The 18,578-nt window shown below is 41.1% G+C and overlaps 1 protein-coding gene across 2 annotated transcripts in view; it reads right to left on the bottom strand.

Annotated features, from left to right (window-relative positions):
• The window catches only part of CTXND1 (cortexin domain containing 1), a 35,212-nt gene that overhangs the window by 8,794 nt on the left and 7,840 nt on the right, over positions 1 to 18,578 (bottom strand). Inside the window, exon 1 of one of the 2 annotated variants that reach the window (XM_050309630.1) lies at positions 17,668 to 17,770. The exons of the other annotated variant lie outside the window; for it this stretch is intronic. The gene's annotated coding sequence lies outside the window, so the exon portion shown is untranslated. Of the gene's footprint in view, positions 1 to 17,667; positions 17,771 to 18,578 lie in introns of those variants that run through there. 2 annotated transcript variants of the gene reach the window in all.

The following is an 18,578-nucleotide window of genomic DNA, read 5'->3' as shown; positions in this document are numbered from 1 at the left end:
GAATGGCCAGGAAAGAAGGTGAAGTGCTGCTTCAGGTCTACGTTGTGTGTGTTTGTCAAATGAAGTCACCCTCAATCTGAAGTTCAAATCTACAAAGGAATAGCCCGGACACTTAATCATGCTCTAATATTCTTAACAATCTAGTTTTGATTAAAAACTCACTGCCTCTGAGCATAGGAGTCAAATGCTGTAGATAGATATAGACAGATGAGCTTCTTGCAATATCCTGAGAGCAATAATATGACCATAAGCTTAGTCTAAAAACTAATTGTCCTTTTATACTTACACTTCTCTCAGCAGAAAATCAATACTTCATTCCAGTAACTCTGTCTTCCTACTGAGCATGATTTCTCCTGTGTACTTGTAGTACACAGGCAGGTTTAATCTTTGTTTTTAACCCACTGTTTGATGTTTTGTTTCCTTTGTTGGGGTTTCTTTTTCTTGCTTTACATATTGATTTTAAATCTTTACGCTCAGCTTAATTTATGCAAACTCCTTCATTCAATCTAGCCCTCTCAGTTATGGTCAAGAGAAAAATAATCTTTCTTTCCATAAACTTGCTTTTAGCCAGTTGTAAATCACTGGATGTCAATATTCCCTCAGAAGACTGAAGACATCATTTACAAGTGCCCCAAAAACTGAAAATGAATAAACACGTAAATCAGTCTGGGGAAAGTTTTAAAAATTGCTGTTGCACAAATGTTTCCTTCTTACACAGCCCCATGGCAAGAATAACATTTACCTTCGTTGAGAAAAAATGCAACATACACTTAAAATAATTGTAGGCTGCTTATAATTTGAGAGCATCCTAAATCAAATAATCATTTCTCTTGCACTTAAGGAGTATGTGGAATTATTTGTTAACAAAAGATAAAAAAATAGATGGTTGTGCTTGGCAGCAAGTCGCTGCTTAGAGCTATTGAGTGAACTGATGGACAGTTGGGATCTGGAGAGAAAAGCGCCTCCAATCTCCCAAAGCTCAACTTGTGTGGATAATCCTTGATTAAACTTTGCTGAAGTGAGAGCCTGAGAACATCTAAGAATCTTTCTCAGAGACTGCAAGCGGTAAAAAAGTGGGATAAGGATCTGTGATGGACCTTACGGGTTGCTGGACACAGTGGTGGGAAGTGCTTGGAATTAAGTAACATATATTAACTAAAAAAGGGCAGGTAAGCCAGGAAGGGGTTGTGATGTCGTCTTTGCATTGGTTCTTTTGCAATCCATAGGGGAGCAGGAGAAGAAAGGCCATCCAGTGCTCCCTCAGACCCCAGCTCAGGGGTTTTGCTACATCTCCCCAGTGCTGTCCTTGGCTGGCCAGGACCTGAGCAATGGAGAACCAACAGCCTAGTTAATCCCTTGGGAAAGGAGCTCCATGTCTCCCGTGCATGCTGCAGGGACATTCCTTCAGTTCCCTGTATGTTTGTGCTGTGGTGTGAGAGCTGCAGGGGTTTTGAAAGGTGGTTCAACCAACCCATCCTCCTTGCAGCACTGGCTTTATAGGGAATGTTGTTTCATCCTTTAATAGATAATACCAGGAAAACCAAAGCAATACCTGTGATATGCAAAGTTTAGATGAGCTTGAAAAGGAACATCTGTCTGCAGCAGGACCACCCTTCATTCAATGCTTATTTTGATAAGGGGGCTGAAGCTGCTTTCCTTATCACTGCTGTGAAGCACAGTGTGTGCATCCCCTTTCATCGTGGAGAGTGACAAAAGCAAAGGAGTCTTGGAGAAACAAATGGATTTGGCTTTTAAGCCATGGCTTGTGAGGTCTGAATAGATATGATATAAGCTTATTGTTATGGAGTACCCGCTTTTTAAACTCTCTGCTGTTTAAATCCTCCAAAAAGAGAAAAACACGCCTGTTGGTCCTGTCAGTTATTTCATAAATTATAACCATGGCTGTTAGCCAGGAGAACTTTCAGCAAAGCAATGGAGAATTTTTTCACTGCAGCAAAGCTGACAGGGAGGAAAAAGAAAAATTTTTTTTTTCCCGCTACAGCTCTGAAAATTTAATTATTTTACTTTATCCAAACAAAAGGTAGATCGGCAACTCCTTTTTACATGAATATATCCACCTTCTGGTGGTGATGTCCAGTGTTCTCTGACTTGCAAGATATTTCTCAGAAACACACATTTTGCCCTTTCATCTTTAAAAACCATATATACCTGGATCAGATTGAGGCTGTAGGAACATTTTGACATTTGAGTAAAACTATTGTGGACGAAATCCCACCAAAATAACTGTGTTACAGATGTAGAACTGCCACAAACATTGCCATGAAGAAATCACATAGTCCTGCTTCATTTCCAAGTCACCTTTTTAACATTAGAAGTTAAATTCTCACTGATTAAGAAAGCTCCTAGTCAAGAAGGTATTAAATTAGTAAGCCTGAGGCAAACCAGAAAAAAAAAAAAGTGACAGGTGGTTTTGCTATTGTAATGGGTGTAGGTTTTGTGTATGCAGGTGCTCATCAATCCATACTGATAACTAATTAATGCACTCTTTTGAATATGAACTTTACTCAGGTAATTCAGAAATTCATGGGGAGAAGGATTTGATCAATTAAACATTAGCAAAAATAAAGCTCAAAGTCCAGAGCGTATTTTGACCCCCAAGTCTTCCCACAGGGCCCCATAGAAGGCACTGCTCATGTCTGTTCCTTTTCTGGGCTGGTTTAATCTGAAGAGAAGGGGGAGGATGGATGTTTGTAACTTGTGCTCACACATGTAACTTACTGTGCCGTTGCTCTGATTCTTTGTGGCAATCTCGTTGGAGGCATGATGCCAGCTGAACACCCTATCTTAAACCAGAAAAATCTTGCAAAGGAGTCTTAAAGACTGGCTGAATAAGCTCTGAGATGTAGTAGGGGTATGGACTTGACTGCAAAGCAGGACACGATGTTAAACACTGTCAGCATCTGTTCCCGGGTCACTGGGCAAAAATGGACCCACAAAAGGAAACAGCAACAGAGGCCAGAAATGTTGTTGGGTAAGAATGAGACACCCCTGGAAAACATCAGTGAAAACAGCCCTACTGAAACAGATTTCTCTCCTCACGGGTACAAGGAACTGGAAGAAAAAAAAATTGAAGATCTGAAATGAAGAGTTAAGGGTCCCAGGTGATCTGAATGAATTGGGATTAGAGCTATTTCAGGGAGCAGTGCTTTGTGCTATGTGAGACACCCAGAGAGGCTCACTGCTGCTCCCCTCTCCAGCTGGAAAGCCAGAACTGTTGCAGCATGTTAGCTAATTTTGGTTCTAATTTGCCAACAAGAGAAGTAGAAATATCATTACTAGTTTTTCCCTGTTTTCTTTCCTCAAGAGAACAGTTTTTCTCTTGCTACTAAAAGAACTGGGAGAATGAAAGTTGGCCTGTTTTCAGAGACAGTGAGTGCCTCCAGCACCATCTGGAACGAGTGCAAGCAGCCAAACAGCTCAACATCACAGAAAAATCTTCCCATTTTCAGACCCCCCCCATCCTCACAGCTCTGCACGTGAATACAGCACAAAAGCTTCTTTCTGTTGAGGATCCAGTTGGCACCCACATAAACTATATTTTCCCCTGTCTCCCAGCAGGGATGGATTGCATCTTCCTTCAGAGAGAGGCCAGATGATTTTTATTACAAATGAACCAAAACCTTGAGTCAGGACATGCATTACATTTCCCATGACAGCACTGGCTGGAGTGAAGGATCCTGATAAGAATTTAAGGATAATTGAACTCTAATCTATAGCTCTGTAGGTAGGTAACAAATATAGCAGCCTCCAAATTCGGTGTGTCACCGAGCAAGGCCAGGGGAAAGGATAAATGGCCCATTGCTCGGACGAGCGAGGATCAGTCAGGATCCTGAGTCTGAGTCCCAGCTGTTCACTGCCTCTGCCTCTTGTCCTTCCCAGGACATGTGGGCAATATCTACTGTAGTAAATCAGAGGTGTCCAAGACTACTTTTTGGCACCAAGATTGGCTGGTAAAGAGCAGCACATGCAAATGGGGACAAACTTTTTTAGAGGGGCCCATTGTGATAATACGAAGGGTAAACATTTAAAACTAAACCAGGGATGATTTGGATTAGAGGTAAGGAAGAAATTTTTTACAATGAAGGTGGTGAAACTCTGCACAGGTGGAACACCACAGAGAGGTGGAAACATTCCACCCTGGAAACATCCAAAGTCAGGTTGGATAGGGTTCTGAGGAACTTGATTTAGTTGAAGATGTCCTGACTCACTGCAGGGGGCTGGAACTGGATGACCTTAAAGGTCCCTTCTGATCCAAACCGTTCTGTGATTCTACAAAATACTGTTAAGCTTGACCTCTGTGACAGGTTGTTATAATTTGGTTATGGACAGATGCCAAATTAAACTTGTAAACTCTGAGTATCTTTTAGTTGCAAAATGTATTTATGAGAAGTGCCAGATGGATGGGTGTAAAATGCAGTTTATGTTTAATCAAAGATAGAGAACAGTCAAAATTTCTCTCTGAGAATGGTGAAGCAATGGACCGCTTTCTGACTGGGATTTAGTGGCATGAGGTGGGGAGAATACTGATTTAATGGCCACCAGCACAGCCTGACATTGAAGACTGTCTAAGAAGTGAAAAGCCACCCAATGACTCTTACCCTGGTTGTCATTCCTGTTTCTGGGTCATGTTCCCTGGATCACCTTTAGGTGAAGTCCTCAGGCACTCATGCCCTGGGGGGCTGCTGCAGGCCAGGCTGTAATGCAGCATCCCTGCAGCAGCTCTGATTGGTGCTAGTGATGGTTTTGGCCGTAGCATTTTTTTGTGCTTGGGATTTTGGGGGTGATTAATACATTTTCATTCCCTCCTTCCCCCAAATCCCAGTCTGTATTAATGATTGTACCAAGTATAACCACGGCCTGAGTGTTATCTGTGTTTCTACATGGTTTTTTTTCTGATCATGGTCTAAGTACATGTGCAGCCTTTTCATCACATCAAGAAAGGTCCTTTCCTCAGCTGGAAGCTCATTGACTTTTCTATAAAACTTGTAGTCAGAGACACTCTTTAATTAAGACTGTACTGAAAAGAGCTTTGATTCCAGACATGTATTACAGCCTGATGTTTTCTCTGTCACTGCAGCAGATTATTGGAAGTGTAGTCCTTGATTAAAAAGATTGTGTGCAATTACATTCCATCTCCACATCTTCAGCTGGATCAGTAGCTTGTCAGTGGGTCATTGGGAAGCAGACTGCCAGAACCTTTGTACATGTTCAATTTATAAAAGACTGTTTTTGGCACAGCACCTGACAGTCCCAGACAGCCAATACCTTATTAATGCGCCATTAGGCACAAGGAACATTTTTAAGTGAACTTAATGTACAGGGAGGGCTTACCTGGACTGACTCAGCAGTTTGGAAGGTCTTTTCTCCCTTGCAGAGATCACACTGACTTCTTTACCCATTTGCAGCCACTCTTATTATTTTGGTTTCTGGTGGACTGGGGTTTGAAAGCAGGTCAGTGTGCTGAGGAATAGATACCTGGTATTAGGGAGCTCTCTTTAGAATAACTAAAATGGTCAAAGGGATGATTAGTTGCTTTATAAGTGTTTGAAGAGGATGGGACTCTTCAGTTTGGAAAAAAAAGTGGCTGAGGAATAACATTTGAGCTACACAGAATCACAGGTCAAAAGAATGGAAAAATTATTTCCTCCTAATTTAAAAAAAAAACTCACCAGTTTCCCAAATAGGTAAACTCAGGGGCATTCAATGGAACCAGTAGACAATCAGCTTGTTATGGGAGAAAGAACTTCTTTAGTCTTAGTGACTTTCCAAAACTTGATGCCACAGAGAACTGGCGACAGTACCAGCAGGCTCTTTGAGCTGGATGAGTTATGGACAACAGCTCCATAAATAGACCCTGAAAGCACTAAACAGAGGTCTTCCCTATAACTTCCCTGATACAGCAGCTGTGGGTGTTAGAGGATGGGCTGCCAGAAGTGGCCAGGCTTACACAGTGCTCCTAATGAGCATCTCCTCTTGGCAGTGCTGGACTGGACAGACCAGTGGTCTGACCCAGCAACAGTTTTTTTAGGTTCTTATTCTGCTACTGCTTTCCAGCTACCTCCTGGTAACTCCCCTTAAGAAAAGATAAGATAGTTAAGGTCTGCTCCAATTTAAGCTTCAATCTCTATTTGTATCTGTCAGTAATATAGCTCTAATACTTTTAAAACCAGGTACTGATCTTTGCTTCTACTTTAACTCTGTCTCTTTTATTACCGAATATATTTATATTCAGTACAGTAACGAGATTCCTCAAAAGCTTTTTCATGCATGAAAGGAAACTAAACTCAAACAGCTCAGTCCTATGAATAATAAGGGGAGATGTGTCCCATTGGATCTCTACCTGTCCCCTGACTGGTATTCCTTTATTGTCACAGGCTCATTTTATGTCTGTGCTCTTGGAGGTTTAGTTAATTGCAAATACAGGCAATGGAGAGTTGCCTTGCTGCTCACTTGGCTTTGGGCCAGAAACAAGTACACATCTAACAGATAGAAATTACATCCCCAAATATGTGCGTGCTGAAAAAGAGAGAATTACCTTTGAGCACCATCTCTCCAGACACGGAACTCTGTACAGATCATCCAGCCAATGATCTGTAAAACTATGCAGGGAGCAAGATATGATGATATCACTAGGATTAACTAAATTTTCCTACCTCCTTTGGTGTACTTCTGTGTTAAGATTTATATTAGGATAGGAATTAAAAGGACTGCAGTCATACAGAACTAGCCTTTTTAAAATTTTCATACATGCACAAATGTAGATATGAAATTGTGGTGGGTTTTTTGTTTGTTTGTTTGTTTTGTTTTGTTTTTTATTAAGTGCTCTTTCTTTCCCCTTGAACTGTTTTCTCTGCAAGGTCTTCTTGATGGTCCTAGTGCTGAGCCTCATGGTACTGAATGACTCCAGATCTCCCACAGGTTCAGTGTGCTGCAGCTGAGTCTGGAGCATCTGGAAGGACAGGACACAGCTCAAAAGCAGACCTTGCTTTTCTGTTGCTCAGCTGCAGTTCTGCCTGGTGCTGTTCCATCATTGCTGTGCTGAGAAGCTGCTCCTGCTTGTGTGCCAACAACAGTCAGACTGCTTAAAACAGGGTTTTGATGGAGGAGGGGGATAATGAAGTGGCAGAAAGAGATTTATAATTCCACTGTGGTTCAGCATAGGCTTTCTCGTAGAAGGCAAACAAGGGCAACTGGTTTCCACTAGTTCTGCAGTGTTTCTGATTCACAAAAATAACAAAACCTCTGATTTTCTCCCCTGTTATTGTTTGCAGTGGCTGGGGGAAAATGGTTCCCTCTACAAAAACCCAAGGTTTTTCTTTTGGGTTGAAATCTCTGTGTAGGTACAGCCTGGGATGCAGTGGTGGGCGAGATGTCAGATTTTGTGCAGTGGAAGTTAAAAATAGTCACAGGGATTCTCTATGGCAGGATAAGGCAAGGAGTCATGGTTTGCTTCAAGTTGGCTATTTAGAGCAGGATTGTTCAAGTCACTTGTAACAGGGAAGCACAGACCTCAATTTTAGCTGAGTTAAAGAGATAACATTTCCAAAGGAAGGCAAATAAAATCATGTGACTTACTATTCTGAATAAGCTGAAACTAATCATTAACTAAGAGCAACATATTTAAAAGAGATACAAGGAAGCTCCTTTATCAGCAGAAACCTCCACACTGCCCCACAGTCTGTAAGTCAAGTCTGTGCCTGGCAGTGCTGTGTCTTTCTCTTTGTCTGCTCTGCAAACTGAAGTCTGCAAATGCAGATTTCATCAAGATCTCTATCCGTGTACAGCGACTGCACTCTGAGGAGGGAAGGGGGGGCAGAAGTGGAAAGTAGCCTCAGACTGCTATAAAATTTAGTTCTTGTAAATATGCCAAGCCTCAGAGTAGGAAAGACGTGTAATTGCTGGTGGCTAATGAAGATGGAGTGCAGGAAGGAGGCTGGAGAGCCTGCTCACAAACAGCCTGATGCATGTCATGTTACCAAGGTCAGCAACCTGTGGTGATACCCAGAGTGAATAATGGGGCTTGTGTGGCAGAGCTGCCTAAGGCACCCTTCCTGGGTTGAATGAACATTGCAACTGTAAACCCTTGGAAAGAGTGAGATGTACAGCACCAAGCTAGAAAATAGAACTTTATTGGCATGCTAAAATATGGTCTACACATGGCTGGGTACCTCTCTTTGAATGATTTTTCCCTAGCAGAGAATAATGTGTGGTTTGTGTTGACTTGACTGCAAGCACCCTTGAACGAAATTAGTTTTGTAAGTGTGGGACTGGCAGTGGGCAGGTTGATTTCTACTGAAATTGTTTTAATAATAAAATGCCTCATAAAAATTGCTTTGACTGCAACCAGGCAGACTGTGGGCAGCTAGAATTTTCTGATTGCTTCCCCTTAACCCAGTGTTTTGGGGCTAACCAAAACACAAATGTCATCATCTCTGTGGCAAATGTCCCCCATGAGCAGGAAAATCAAGGGCAGCATTATTATTCACATGGACACCTGGTGGGTCAGGGCTGAGGAGAGGGAGATCCAATGTGATACCCAGAGTAAGTAATGTTTGTGCTTCCAAGACATCTATATGAAATCAGTGGGCTGTATAGGCTGGCAGCCTACACTTGGCATTTCCCATATTGTGCAGTGATATGACAAGCACAAACTTTAACCCTCTTCCCCCTCAACTTTTTTTATCCCACACACTGACTCACTACTGACTATGCAGTGGGAAAGACAGTGGAGTTTGTGCATTGCTGGGTCGGTCCCTGTGTTTGAAGGCACCACCTCAGCATCTTCCAAGGCCCCCATAAAATCAGGTCTGAGAGATAAGCAGTCTCAGAAATCCTGCTGAACTTTCTCTCTGAGGAAAACCTTACTGCCAGAAAGGATGCTCTGATGGGAACACTGCATTCCCAAGCCAAATTGCCCTTGGTATCACCTCCCCTTCTCTGCCAGCTAATAAAACCCTAATTTTCTCAAAGGGAAGTCCAAGCAGAGTTTTGACTTTGAAAAATAAGTGCCAGCAATTACCTGATGTTTGATATGGCCATTTCTATTGATATGCAATATTTAATAGGAAGTGTTTAAATATTATAGTAGCAGCATAAAAACTTACGCTTGACCACAAAGAGTGGTGTCCAAATTATCCTTCGGCATCTTCTGTAAGTATAATTTGAAGTAAACCTTTTAGTAATCTTAAGTCCTGATAGGCTGTCTTGTCCCAGCCCAAAACCTCTCTTAAGCTTAAGAAGTAGTTTTGTGAATGCTGCACTGGGGTGGGTTTGTTTGTATTTTTTTCTTCGTGACCTACTGCAGTGGATACCAACCAAAGAATTTGCCAGGTTTCTTATAAATGTAACCTTGAAAGTGTATGAGCAATCTGATGGTGAAATGTAGCCAGCCTATGCATATCTGTCCATCAAAGGACACTGTAAGTGCCATGGTTAGGAATGAATGCAGATCTGCTTTTGAGAAATTGGGGGCATCCTTACCACACACCACTCTGGTACATGGACCTGCCAGTTTGTGCTGCAGGGACTCCCCTCCATTCCCTTCTATTTCAGATCTTCTGACAGAGGTAATTATGGTAGCAAGTGACTCGCATCAATGACACTCAGGGAACAGGAGCATTTATGGGTTTGGGAGTTCTCGTGCACTGCCCTGAATTTCAGATGCGGTTTGTCGGTTGTTGAAGTGCACCTGACTCCAGTGACTGGAATGTCTTCATACATCGTTTCAAAGCACATTAACTTGCCCTGTCTGCAAATTTTGCTTCTTGCAGTGAAAGTGTGATGGTTTGCTGTTTATGTATGTTTAGGACAACTTCACTATATATTCACTCTTCTTAATTTACTGCCAGTCTGTTGGATAACGAAGAGTCTCAGAGATGTGGTCTGTTACAGACAAGGACTCTCTTCTTTAAGCTTCAGAAGCAACATTGCTTTTCTAACCCTAAAAACTTACCCTGGGAACTGGATGGAAGTTCTTTGCTACCTCATGAATCACCATCCTGGGAATGATTCTGCACTGGAACTTGGAACAGTCTAATAATTCAGGAGCCAGGAGACATCCTAGCTCCCACACACACCCTGGCCTTACATATGGCGTTGCTGCATTGCTACTGGATATAAAAAGCCTACAGGATCTGTTTCAGTCAGGAAGCAGCTGGGACTGTGAATGCAGATGAGAAGTAGACTCAATTCACTCGAGTAAAACGAGGTCAATAGAAAACGAACATTATTTTCCTGTCTATAATTGCATTTTAAGTACATAATAAGTAGACGATGGTAACTATGTGCTAAAGAGTCCAACTGTTATTAATTGACTAAAATAGCTTTTGAAGGCTGTTCTGTTACAGATTTAACACAACATGGTGTTATACCATTGCACCAGGGTGAGTTTGCAGTTAACAACGTGTCTCTTCCCTGGGTCAGGCAGCTTTGAATTAAAACGGTTTTCCACAGCTCAGATAGTATCACTTGGTGCTGACTGTCACCTGCCTTTGCCCCAGTGACCTCAACTGAGGGGCAATTGCAATATACCACCACCAAAATCCTGCTGTGTCCCATGTGAGCTGGAGGAGTCTTTTCCAGTGGTTAATGTAATGTTCAGCTGCTAGAAAGAAGTAGAGGTTTGTGGTCAGACATGACAAGCTGGGGGTATTTTGCCCAGCTGCTCTTCTCTGTGTTTCTTTCCCCCTACCCCAAATCCAAATCTCTGGTATAAAAATCTGTGTTGTTTCACCTCGGTCAAAAATGTTAAGAAATTTCCCCCTTGACAACCCAGAGCAGGTCTGGGAGTGACAGAGGGAGAGACAGAGAGAGTGACACTGTGAGAGAGCACAGGGTCAGCCACACCAGCAAACTGCAGGGGCTCTGCCAGGAAGGGGAGAGTGTTGGGTGGTTTGGGATGGAAAGGTGGAAATAATCATTTACCCCAGGTCATCAGGGTGAGGGTGACCATGCCTGGCTCTGTCCTGGTGAATAGTGCATTGAGTTACAGAAGCATGGGGAGATAGGAATTGAGTTTCTCCTCTGTGGGCTCTTCAGATCTGGGGGTCCATCTGTTCTGGGCTTACATTTCATGTCTCAGAGATGGGGAAAAAATAGGTATTTTCTTTGGAAGATGAGATAGGAAAATCAAGTCTGTTTTCTCTGTCTGTGTGAGGAAGATACACAGACAGATTCTCCTAGTATTGGAAAAGTAGTTGTCTGTAGGGTCCTAGAATGAAAACATTATTTATCCTACCCTTCTCTAGAATGAAGGCTTTTGTTCTCCAGGCAGAGAACGAGGAGTGCACTTCTGAAATGTCTTGAAGTTGCCTGCAGTACAGGGCGCTCAATATTAAATAAAAAAATAATAATAACAGCATAATCACCATGGCAATACCAGCCCAGTGTTTTATCCCACCTTCTTTAAACAGAATAAACAAATCACTGACTTCATAATTTTCCTTGAAGTAACGTGGCAACTGCTCCAGTTCACTGGCACTCATACAGACAGCAGAGTCCTGGCAAAACTTGAACACCCACATTTGAAAAGGTGGCATCTCTAGGTTTTGTTTTTTAATTGCAGAGCCTTAAATCACACAGCCCATCTAGCTCTAGGCTCTCTGTCTCAGCTGTGTCTTATGTTAACCTATTGTCAAAGCAAATTTGATTTGCAAATATACAAGGGCCAGGGTGATATTTTAATTTCAGATCACTTATCTGGATGCAATTTTTGTATAAGGATTTAAGCCCATGCCTGACTTTAAATTGGTCCTCAGGGTGGCCCTGAGAATAAAGCACTAAGGGCAAGATATATAATTGCATTCAGGTTCCTGAATTATTGTAAACTTGAAGAAGAACAGGGGTTCCTAGGAAGGATTAAAGAACCAGTCTATTCCTATGCCTCTGACTTTTAACCTAAGTAAGTCCAACTAATACTGTCAGATATAAATTCATGCCCCAAGTATGTGCTTGGTTTGCTGGATGGCACCTAGAACAGACTCTACCTTGCAGTCTCTGGACTGGATATGGTGCTTCTCCACCAATATCCACCTCTGTTTTTGAATGACAAGGCAGAAAATTGAAGTACTGCTAATTACAAGTTGGAAGGAACTTTTAAACTCTGAAAATTAATGCGTTTATCTGAAATCCTCCTTGGAATTCAGATTATTTCCTCATATCTCAAGAAACAGTAACCATCTCTTTCCTGTAGGTCAATGTGCATGAATTAATCTAAAGCCATGTGACAAATGACATGAGATTGAGCTGTGAAAAAAAATTTGTCAATCTGTGCTGACCAGGCATATTTTTTTTTTTAAAAGGCTTAAAATAACCTGCTTAGTAAATGAATACAAAACCTTTGACATCATAGGTGCTTCAGACTAACATCCACACAGCTGGTAAAATGGAAGTTTGTCATCCTGACTATTAAATGGAAGGAAGGTCAGAGGAATTAATTAAGCAAATACATAGCAAGCCTGACCTAGCAGTCATTAGAAACTCAAATCAATGGGTATTTGTCTTGCAGGACAAAACCATTACTGCTTACAGTAACATTAAAGAACTGTGGACTTGGACCAAGTAGATATAAATCTATTTTGAAAGGCTTTTCTTCCTAGCACAAGGCCTTTTCAAGTGCATTTAACTGGACTTTTCCATTTTGGAACTGAATGGCAAATTCTATCCCACAATGACTGAGACCACAGCCTCATATAACCCTTTCAGTAGCATTTTCCCTAAACAAGAGCCAGTTTGTCAATGCCTGACCTTATTACTATGAAAGCCAGAGTTCATGTACCAAAAAGAGAACTCCCTGTGACAAACCTTTGGCCAGAGTTGCAGCAAGTTCTGTTTTAAATTTCAAACTCCAGTGGTGTTAGTAAATGACAAAACCAGCCTTTGCTCCTGAGATGTGCTGAAGTTCATGAATGACGATTCTGTCACTGTCAGAACTCAGAAGACAGCACAGGCCAGACCTCTGGAAAACATGGTCTGGATATATGGAGTTCCATATTCTTATTTGGGAGACATGCAATAAATAACATCAATACCAGTGGACTTGCATATGCATTTTCAGCCTTATTTTGCATCTTGGTGAGATGTTGCTGCCAGTTTTGGTCATGTAGGATCAGGTCTACAGTGTCTCTGGACCCTTTTCAAGAATGGCAGTCATCTCCAAACTCCTGAAAGAGCAGAGTATCCTGATATTATTGCTCATTCTATCACAGGCTGCTCTTAGGTCAGTGAATTATTTCTCTGTGTATTTAACAGGACACAACACTGGTAACTGCTGATAGATGTTTCAAGTGCTAACCTTCTAAGAAGAAAAATGATTTAACTTTCAGATTCATTTGCTTATACCCTAAATGTTGCAGGACTCTAATTGTAGATATAGTTCACCAAATGCTAGACTTGGTGACAATAATACAATCTGAGAGTGTTTCACTGGAAGCACTGAGCAGTAACTGGGAATAAAACTTCTCCCTGGTTGATGTGGTTCAACTGTAGATAAATAAGCACTATGTGCTTTGTATATTCGCTGTGCATTCTGCTTCAGTGGTTCACTTCCTGTTATTTTGATTTATTTTTTTTTTCCTGGCATAAACTTAACATAAGACAGTGCTGTGCAAACTTGATAGCCTCAAGGAATTATTTGGGACACAGTGATCTAGGCATAATTCTGTCCTCATTTATCCCCATAAACAACAAAGTCCATAAATCACCTTCCATCTGCTTTGGCATGCAGTGGCACTCAGGAAAATGCTATGCAGAGCTCTCCATCATGCAAATGTAGGCTGGGACCCTATGGCCAGTTAAGTCAGCAACAGGAAGACTTGCTTCCAAACAGCAAGTAGAGAAAACCACAAGAGGAAATCTTGGTTCCTCCTTCCTGTCTTATTTTTATTTTTGTGTATATTAAAAAAACCCAAACAAACCAAATCACACAAAACAATGCACGCACCAACTAGAGCGTCTATCTGTTGATCTGCCTCTACCTTAAAAACATCCTTTTCCTCATTTGACACCCTCTGAGGTTGGTGAATTTTATGAATCCTGTTTTAAAATATGGGAGAACTGAGCTCTGTATAATGCCAGATTTTTTTTTTTTTTGGGGGGGGGGTGCAGGTAGGAGGGAAGTGGTGATGCTGGTGTGGGGTTTTTAAGAGAAAAACCTTTTTAAGGGTTTGACTCTGGACACCTAAGTGATTCTCCATTCTGTCAGGAAAGTTTAAACTAAAAACTATGCTATTTGGCTGTTAATGCAGCAAATTAGGTGAGCAGGGTGTTGTACTGCTGCGATTTGAACACTTTGGAACCGCTGAGGCATATTAAAATACTTTGATATCATTTAATGAATAATAAATGTGTTTATTATTGCCATGCCACTCAAGCAGAGAGAACATCAGCTTGCATGGATATACGTTGGCAACTGCTATGCAGCAAACAGAAGTTGATTATATACAAATCTTTCCTGTGACTGGCTTAGAAGTGTTTTCTTGAGTGCCTTTTGCTCTTCATTCCTTCCCCTTTGCAAAGGAGAATTGTGGTTTTCCCTCTTTGCCTGCACTTGCACTTCCTCGCCTTTTTTAGTTCCAGCAAATGGAAAAACTAATTCTTCATCCTCCTTTCCTGTAACCTGGTGAAAAAGTGCTTTTATTCCTTCACAATTTCCTTTTCTAAACAGCAGCCAGCGAGGACTTTATGGAGCAGTGATTTTCGCAGCATCCTTTCAGCGTCCCTGTAGTTGTTCTGCTGTACAAGCAAATGCAGCGTATTTTGAGAAGGATCAAAATTACTCCAGGTTTTCTGCTCTGTGCTCATGCTAGTGTTTTAAACAGAGCTTCTCAGAAAGCTACTGAGACCTAAAAGTATATAAAAAAAGAAAGAGATGGAATTATCTTCTCTATTTTGATGTGGTTGTTATTCATTCAAACACATTCTTACCCTTTAAACATGTTTTTTTACAAGGCCTTTACTGCTTGCCAATTTGTTTATGGGCTCAGTAAGTGACATGTTAATCAAATACAAGTTTATATTAGCCAGAGCTGTGGAGGGAAAGAAAGTGCTAATACAACCAGAAGAAACTACAAGAATAGAAATCAAAATTTTTGCCAAGAAAATCTGTTTAGAACTGGAATTCATCCTTTGTACTTAGTTCTTCAAATCAGGGTAAACTCATTAAGATAATCTTAGGAGTTCAAGTGGAAAAAAAAAAAGAAAAGCAATAGTTAGCCCATGTTATATGAGAAAAGTAAAAAAAATTGTAGAAACTTGACTGTCCTCCTCATTTTTCCTCTGATATAAGCTGTAGTTAAAACATTTACTGATTTTTTTATTTCATTATAATACAAATATGGGAGATCCTGGTTAAGAAATCTTAATTCTGATTTCACTTATGTTAGTAAGTTAGTGGATCAGACCCTGCTTTCCTCAGGTTTGATATTCTAATTTTATTCCTTATTTTAAAATTCTCTTTGATTTGGCTTTCAAGGTAAAGAATATGCTCAACAGCAGCAGTGACATGGCACTGACATGCACTCTGGAGGACTGGCATAGGCATCTGAAGCCTTGTTTGCAGCTGCTCCTGCTTTCTCATCTCTCTTACAGCAGCATTTTGCAAAAATCCATTTTAGACAGAAATGCTTTAATAATGGAGGAAAAACAAAAGTTTAGAATAGAAAGCTGTTGTTTGCTGCTATGAAGTAAGGTGGGAGATTAAATAATAGATCATACATGGTAAAGGTTGAAAATTAATCTAATCACTCAAAAATTCTGAAGGAACAGCCGCTCTTATTTTCCCCTGCTGGTTACTACTCTGTTTTATAGCTTAAACTGCTCTAAAAAATGCTGACTTTCTCTATGCCATAGAACCTCCAAATATTTCAGAAAAGTGCTATAGGACAGTTGTGTAATAAAATTAACGTCTGCTTGCAATCATATATCCTGCTGCTGTCCAAAGATCCTCTTCTCTCAGGACACCCAGTGAATTTAGTAGAGCTGGGAAAGAAATTTTTCTTTTCCTGATCAATCTTGTCACATTTTCCAGACATTCAATGTGTGGGACACTTTGTTGATCACTTGATGAAGAGGGGAAAGAACAAGGAAAATGTTGTGGCCAAGGGGCTGGGAGTCTAGTTTGGTGCTTTAGCAGAATCCTTTCCAACACAGCCCTTTCCTGCCTGAGGAACAGGACACCTTGGTGGTGCTGCTCTAACTCCAGGGTAAGGCAATCCTGGTTTTCTTGCAGAAAACAGATTTGAAATACCATATCAGCTGTATTTGGTTATTGCCCATGATCTTTGCCCAGAGAAACAGAGATGGTAAAGTCTTTGAGAGGTTCCCAGGGCTTCTCTGCCTCTTCCTCCCCATTTCTGAGAAGGAGTTACCTGGAGTTATTACCTGTTGTGTGATTTTTCAGTTAAGGTTCTGTAACACCACCTGCCTGGCAGCTGAAAAGGTGCTTTCAGCTGATGCTGAGCCATTGGAGGAGCTCTACGTGCCTCCAACCAAGGCCACTTGGCCCATCTCAGATCTTGCTACTTCACTACCCTGTACATGCACAGACTCTGTGTCCTCCAGACGTGCAGTTCCTGTGCTTGCCCCTGACTAATGTCCAGGATCTCCTCAGAACAGACCTAACCACGGTGTAAACTATTTTACATATCATGAAACTAGGATGAGCAGATGGGACTTGCAAGTGGAGGAAGAAAGAAAGTGCTGAAAGGAACTGGGTTTTTTAAAAAGGAGTAAAGATTAGTAGGTGAGGCAGCACGAATTCCCCTAGTTTATTGTTTTTTCTCTCTTTGCAAGGTGACTTGCTCCATTGCCTCCTATTATGTTTACTAATGGGTAGCTTAAATTGTCAGTTAAGCTACCTCTCAATATAGCCAGAGGTTTTAAAGTAGGAACACAAGGAGATTACAGGAACAAATTGTCAGGAGAAAAGAAAGCTAAAGACAACGGTTCTGATCCTTACGCAAATAAGGAAACAAGACTTTCTTTACACAGAGTATCCCATTCTTACCAAATCCAACAGATAAAGTTCTGCTGAAGTGCCAGTGTTATTTCCTTCTCTGATATTAATTTAAAAAAACTGCTGCAGGCATGGATGTTTTGCAGATACTTGCTTAAGATACAAATAGTTGTCCGCATGTAAATAAGAAAATACAATATTTTTCTTGCTAGGAGATGGAAAATCACTTGGAAAATTCTTCTGCACTGTGTCCAAAATATCAGCAAAGCATTTGTGTACTTCAGTGTCCCAAGGCAATGTTCTGAGAATGATGCCAAACATCATTGATTTTCACTTCAGAATGATCCCTTAAAAAAAAATTCAGTTTGAACAACCAAAAGAAGGCATGAATTATTATCTTTCTCAATATTTCCATGTGCTCATTCTCTGACAACTACCTACATAAAAGCTTTATCTTTGGGAGGTTAGTAGTAGGGCATGCAGAAAATCACAGGTCAGTACAAAAATGGTGGGGTGGATTTTTTGGCATGTGTTTGGTTTCTGACACCTCCAGCACTCCCCCACCCACACATGTTGTCACTTAATCCCTATACCTGAGAAGGGTGGGCTTCAAGACCACTACAAGTTCAGCTGGCTCAGTTAGACCTGGGATTACCCCTTTGTGACATTAAAATGTCAATAATGTATGCACCAACCTTGCCAAATCTTTCTCTGTCCTCTGCTTAGAAAGCGTTGACTCCACAAAACCTCCTTTTAGATGCCAAATTCATTTATTTCAACTCCTGTGCTGGAGTTGGCTTCCAAAGAGACTCCACAGCAGTTTGCTACAGCACTTGTTTCTAGCTGGCCAAGTTTGAAGTGCACTGGAAAGGATCATATTTCCTGAAGATGAAAAAGTTTCTCTTTACTTCATTCACCTGAAAAAGTGGCTTTCAAAGCCGTGTTAGAGCTATTTCTTGCAAAGTTCATGTTGATGTGTTTCAGTTATTGCTGTCACACAACACATAACGTGGCCATAACTGCAGATGGGGTAGGGAACTTTTTATTAGCATTTTACTTCCAATACGGTAGGGTTATGTTTCCAACACAGCAAGACAACCAAGGTCATGTATCTTTAGAAGTTACCTCTTGTCAGCTGAGACAGAGTAATAGACTGCTTATGAGCTCTCAGTCCATCTCAGAAAACCAAATAAGTTTAAATCACTAAATCACAGAGTTCATAAAAAAAGCTCAGCCTAGGCTGGTTGCCCCCATGGTTCCCTTACACAGCCAGTCTGTCACATTCAGTTTTAAACTAACTCCTGTGATTTTAACTAAGGAGAATTCAATGTGATTCTCTGTTGCCAAACTGCCCAGTGAAGTCACTGGAGCACATAGAAATGATTTTGAGGGTGGCATGTTTACATACTCAATTTAATTTTGAATATACAGGGCCAGGTTGCTATGATAACAATGTTACCCATGGTGCAGATAAACGGTGAGTCTGATCCTTCATATTTGCAAGTGATGGGAAGGCTGATAAGTTTTACACACCTACAACATGACCAGACATTTGAAACCCAGGGAAGCATCACAGAACAATTCATTCCATGCCCTGTACATGGAT

This window comes from Myiozetetes cayanensis, unplaced genomic scaffold (genome assembly GCF_022539395.1).
Source record: "Myiozetetes cayanensis isolate MyiCay16 unplaced genomic scaffold, myiCay2020 scf14, whole genome shotgun sequence".
NCBI classification, from domain to species: domain Eukaryota; kingdom Metazoa; phylum Chordata; class Aves; order Passeriformes; family Tyrannidae; genus Myiozetetes; species Myiozetetes cayanensis.
The sequence above is the reverse complement of the archived record's forward strand: the minus strand, read 5'-3'. Positions and strand labels throughout refer to the sequence as shown.